This window comes from Octodon degus, unplaced genomic scaffold (assembly GCF_000260255.1).
Source record: "Octodon degus isolate 3935 unplaced genomic scaffold, OctDeg1.0 scaffold00131, whole genome shotgun sequence".
Classification (NCBI taxonomy): domain Eukaryota; kingdom Metazoa; phylum Chordata; class Mammalia; order Rodentia; family Octodontidae; genus Octodon; species Octodon degus.
Window position 1 is genome coordinate 7,766,562 of NW_004524707.1, and position 6,144 is coordinate 7,772,705.

Here is a 6,144-nt window from a genome sequence, read left to right on the forward strand (position 1 = left end):
TCTCTCTCTCTCTCTCTCTCTCTCTCTCGTTTCTCTAACATGGTCCAGATGGGACTGTGTACCAGAACATGAGTAGGAGCCAGACAACACTCACACTGGGCCTGTGCAAGTGTGCAAGTGACAGCTCCAGAGTAGCAAGGGGAAGTCAAAGGATCCAAGAATAAGAAATATAAAATAGGCTTTGCTACTTTGGGGTTTTTCTTTGTATTTATTTTTAGCAACGATTGTGCCTAACTGCATTAAAATAGTCAGTGGCCCCAGTCATTGTTCTAGGCGTTGCACACTGCTGCAAGACTGGCTGTCTGTGCCAACTATGGGTGCAGCTGGCAGCCAAGCCCACCCACACCAAGCAAGGGCATTCAGTTTACAAAACCCTCATGGCACCCTCCTGGCCATGATGCCACAGAACAGGCTCCCTGGACATGGCTCCTAGCAGAATGCACCTGAGCAGTCAGGCCTGAGGGTTTCCATCTCCAAGGGGACCCTTTTGGCAGGAGTCAGTGGGAGGCTGGCATTCCTGTCCATCACAGCCTGGTATCTTGGGGGATGGAGTTGCTGCTGTTGGCTCTCCTCACCTCCATTGAGGACTTTGGGAAGCGGAAGAGTAGAAGAAGCAATCTAGAGGGGCTCCATAGGGAGTGTCCTGAGGCCAACATTCCATTCCCTTTGCCTTTCCGAGTGGGTCCTTGACCTTTTCCCCCGGGGCCAGTGAGCTCCAAGCAGAGCCACAGGAGTCCTGAGCAGAGGGAATGGTAATCCTGAGCAAGGGTGCTGTACTGTCTGCAACCAACTTGATTGCAGGGAGTGGCTGGTGACGTCTTCAGGGACTTCAGTATGACCTGGGACAGTCAGGGCGAATCGCCCCGTCAGGAGGTCACACTTCAGAGGTGGCCGTGACAAAAATCTTTACCTACACCTGGCCCAAAGCGTGCAAGGAATACAAGTTCCTGGCAAAATGTTTGATGCCCCAGATGCCTGGCCAGGACGAGTGCCAGGTACGAAGGAGGCCTGGAGGATGGGAAGGTGCCCTGGTCTGGAAGTCTTTGTTTCGGGGCCCCCGCGGGGCGGACTCCAGGGACACTGCAGGAAAGACTCAGTTGCATCTCTCCAAGGGACCCTTTCCTTCAAGAAGTGTGTCAATACTTGGATACCTCACTGCCAGGCAGCAGCAATGGGACCTATGGCAGACGCCTGAACCTCTGAGCTCCGATCAACCTCTTCCCTTGGAGCGGGCTAGCAGCACCCGCCTCGCTCCGGGGTCGCAAGTCCCGCCCTCCCTCTCTCCCGGCTCTGGCCGCGCCTCTACGATTTGCGACCTCTGTGGTGCGAACTTCCGGAAAGATTTCTGTCCTCAGAAGGACGCGCCTGCCTAGTCCACCAAAGGAAACCCACACTGGCTGCTGCAGGCCGCACCTACTCCGCGCCCCTCCTTCCGCGCAAGTCTCGGTCGCAAGTCTCGGTCCCTAGGCGGCCTAGGCGCCGGGCGGCTCGCACCAGGCGAGCGGGCGTGGGCGACGCTGTGACCCCCCATGCCGCTGCCCCTTGGCCTCTCTGGCCTCCGGCCTCAGTCCAGCGCTTGATGTTAATGAATCTGCAGCCGAAGCACTAAATTTTAATTAAATTGAAAAAATTAATACCTGATCTAGTATTGGAAAGATTCCAAGTGTGTCTGGAACAATTGGGTATTATATCTAGTTTTTCAACTGCAGAATTTATTAAATCTAAGCACAGATCAAGAATTTCTAACATGAACCAGGCATGGTGGCACACATCTGTAATCACAGCACTAGGGAGGCTGAGGCAGGAAGACTTGTGAGCAAAACGTGTCCAACAACAAAAACATGAATTTTATTTATTTATTTATTTCTGGCAGGACCGAGGATTCAACTCAAGACTATTCTACTGAGCTATCTCCTTGGCCCCCACAAAAAAAAAAAAAAAGAATTTCTGATGCAAATTAAGGTCCACATTGACCTGGTGTGAAATACATACACTGTGTAAACTGGTCAATCACTGTGAAAATCAGGAGACTCCTCAAAAAACTAAAAATAGAAACTCCCTTTGACCTGACTCCCTCCTCAGCATCTTCCCAAAATTAACAGCTTCATTTCACAGTGGTGCATACAGACTTAGGTTTGTAGCAGCACAACTCATAGCAGTTGTATCTTGGAAGCAGCCTACAAGTCCTCCAACAGATGAAGGAATAAAATATGGTATTTGTACACCACAGAGTATACTCTGCCATAAAGAAAGATAAATGAGTCATTTGTAGAAAATGGATGCATCTTGAGACTATAATATAAAGTGGGGTAAACCAAACATGGAAGCTTAAATAGCACGTGGTTTTGCTTATATGAAAAACCCAATATATAAATAAAATGTAAAATAAAAGATAGTAGGAAAAAATGAAAGTCACTATAATCCAGCATGCTCAGTGCATATTAAAGGTATTCTTTTGAGGCAGGAAGGCAGGGCTTGGCATGGCTGACTGGGGAATAAATGAGACCAGAGTCCAGGCTGAGCCAAGACGCCCTCAGGCTGGGCATGGACTTCTTGCAGGTTCTCATGAGGCATGAACACTATAATGGGACTCAGAGGCCAGGAAGAGCTCGCTGCAGTGCTTTCCTCCTGGCAGCATGCCCTGTGTTCCCAAGAGTATACTTTTATTTTGGTTTTTATTTTTAATTTTTCCTTTTTTATCCTTCCTGAGCTCTGCAGACCCAGTTTCTCCCTTATCTTACACTTTTCCAAATATACTTTGGCACTGTTTTTGTTTGTCTTTCTGCAACTCTTTGTTGGAGATGAAAAACACATGGAAACCAGCAGGTGAGTGTTTGCCCCAAAACCTGAGCCATTTCTAGGAGGCCACCCCATAAGCCTTGATTTGTTTGGTTTTTTAAAATTTATTTATTTATTTATTTATTGGCAGAACCAGGGGTTGAACTCAGGCCCTTGCCCTTGCCAGGGAAGTGCTTATTCTACTGAGCCATCTCCCTGGGCCCCCAGCCTTGATTTAATATACTTGTTTTATGTGCTTTTTGGTCTGTTAGTTGGCATTTATGATAATTAACTTGATAAATGAACAAGTGAAGACAATTTCAAGGATTTCACACAAAAGTATGAAGTATCTCCTTAAAAAATTTATGTTGAGGGGCCGGGGAGATGGCACAGTGGAATAAGCGCTTCCCTGGCAAGCGCAAGGGCCTGAGTTCAATCCCTGGTTCTGAAAAAAAAAAAAAATTATGTTGATCACACGTTTAAATAATACTAAGAGGCCAGTCAGCTAGCTCAGTGGATTAAACTGCCTGTTTAGGCAGGTGCAGGGACCAGGGTTTGATTCCTGGCGTGGTGTGGCATGCCGGGCCCACCCCAGGGACAAATTGAGATGGTGATTGAGATTGGGCATGGTGGCATGCAGGTCTGTAATCCTAGCTCTTGGGAGGCTGAAAACAGGACGATCACTATGAGTCCAGTCTATGCAGTAAGATCCTGTAAACCCTGTACTAAATACATAAAAAATAATAATACTAGGTATTTATTGGGTTACTTTTAAAGAAATGTTTTATTTTCAGTACTGGGGATTGAGCCCAGAGCCTTTGCACAGCCCTTTTTATTTTGGGCAGTGTCTAGGTTACTTTTCTCTTGTTGCTGGACAAAATATCTGGCACCTAAAATGAAGGAAGCAGAGGTTTATTTAGCTCACACATAATGGAGGTTTCAGTCTATACTGGGCTGGCTCCAAGGCAGAGGGCAGCAGTTCTTGGAGGAAAACAGGAAAGAGCAAAGGAGGAGGAGCAACTGCTGCAGCAAGCAATCCTCTCTCCCTTTCTTACATTTGTATACAGATTATCTGCCCCAGGGTGGGTGTAGCACTCACACCCATAATCCCAGAATTGCATAATCCCAGCAATGAATCAAGAATTAATTCCGAACTATAGAAGCTGCCCCCTGACTGTATAAGGCTTTTTGGGGACAACCAGACACAAACCATAACAAGCAGGCTCTCACTAAATTGGTAAGTTGGTAAGCACAGGCTGGGCTCACACTTTTTTTCTTTTTTTTTTTTCAACTGTCCTAAATTGTTTATTGGGTTATCAATTTTACAAACATCACTTATATAATTAGCGGTAATGGTGGAGCTGGAGAGTATTGCGCCTTCTCCAAGCTGCACGGCGAGAACCACCAATAGTGTGGTGGAACTTGTGGCCCTTTCCAAGGCCACGACTCCTGCGGCCTGCAGATGTCAGCCCACGCATCTCCCTGTGCTTGTGGACTGGCTTGGTGATCCATTGGGTGTCAGGATTTCTTCTAATGGCTTTGTGGAATGGATCAATAAGGATAACCTCAAAGAATTTGTATGTGGAATCTTCAGCAACCCAGTAAGAATTCAGAACTCTTAGAGCCCCACAGTGGCATCCAGCTCGCTCCTCGGCAACAGACTGAAGGCTTCGCGCGAACTTCAGCTGGTTAACGCCATGATGGACAGGCTTGCCATAAGTTGCTCCCTTAGGAACTGGACGTTTGCGGCCACCGCGGCGCACACGAATCCTGTATATGACATACCCTTGCTTGGCCTTGTATCCCAGTCTGCGAGCTTTGTCCGGCCGGGTGGGGCGAGGGGCCCTGTGGAGCGCCGAGAGCTAGCGGTACTGCCAGCAGCGGACCCGCAGCAGAAAGCGCATCACGTCGGACTGCTTTTTCCTCCATAGCTCCTGGATGTACTTGTACGCACCCATCTTGGCTTACCTGATGGCTGCCGCCAGACGAAAAGGAAGAAGCCTTTTCACACTTTTTTTCTTGTTTCTTTCTTTTTTGGTGGCCATCTCAGCATGTCCTGGGGGTGGAGCTGGCTCAGCATGTGGTCCCTGCACTTTGCCTAAATTTGCCTAAGCAGACCTCTGAGCCACACCACACCCAATTTATTTATTTTTTATTCTATTTTATTTTGAGAAAGGATCTTGCTATATAACTCTTCTTTCCTTGAACTCAGAGACCAGCTCCCCTTAAATATCCCAATTGCTGGGATTGTAGGGTGCACCTCCACACCTGGCTTTCCACGTCTAATTTAAAGAAAATGTTACTGAAATTAACCTGGGGCCGGGGAGATGGCTCAGTAGAATAAGCGCTTCCCTGGTAAGCACAAGGGCCTGAGTTCAATCCCCGGTTCCACAAAAAAAAAAAAAAAAAAAGAAAGAAAGAAGAAAGAAAGAAAGAAAGAAAGAAAGAAAGAAAGAAAGAAAAGAAAAAGAAATTAACTAACCTTTCTGGTGTGTGTGTGTGTGTGTGTGTGTGTGTGTGTGTGTGTGTGTGAGAGAGAGAGACAGACAGACAGACAGACAGACAGACAGACAGACAGACAGACAGATTCACCATGCAGTTCAGCAGTCTGGCCTTGAATTTACTTTATAGCTCAGGCTGGCCTCAACTCTCAGTAATCCTTCTGCTCCTAAAAGCTGGGATTGGCCGGTGCTACCACACTTGGCGAGTTTTCCTTTTTTGAAACAACAATGAGGCAGTTGTCCCATAAGAGTTAAATGCCAAACCTGGGCAATACATAGAGATTCCCCATTTGTTTCAGGGAAAAGGAAGACGAGATAGCAAGATGCCCACCAGAAACTTGCGAGCACACGCATCTCACTCAGACTGTTTTCCGAGGTAGTGGAGGGACGCGAGCGCAGGCACGCGCGGGGGAGCAGGGCCGCGAGAAGGCCGACAGGACGGCCAGGCAGGGGCTCCCAGTCAGGTCGCGCGTGTGGGGAATAGCGACCCTGTGCCAGGCAGCTAGGAAATCACCATTGTGGCGGCAGAGCAGTTCTGGAGGATGATGGGGCGGAGCCCGACATGAAGGAATCCAAGAGTGAGAGGGATCAAGGACTGCAGGATGCCGGGCAGTGAATCGCGGTGGAGGCGGCGCTGCTCTGCCGGGCAGGAGGGGCTGTGCGGCCCTGCCGCGGGCGCTGGGAAGCCGGAGCCGGAGCCAGCGCGGCTGGGGAAGGAACCCAAGGCTGGGCGGTCAGTGGATCTGACGGTGCCTTCCGACCCTCCGCGTCACCCCGCGTCACCTCAGGCCCGCAGAACGATGTGAGCAAGGGCGTAGCGAGGTCCGTGCCTCTTGACCCCCAGGGCCGCCTCTTCTCGGGTACA

General features: G+C 49.0%; 1 pseudogene; it reads right to left on the bottom strand.

Annotated features, from left to right (window-relative positions):
* Window positions 1–4,121: 4,121 nt before the first annotated feature.
* On the bottom strand, window positions 4,122–4,773 carry LOC101578308 (annotated as a pseudogene).
* Between the last annotated feature and the right edge of the window lie 1,371 nt (window positions 4,774–6,144).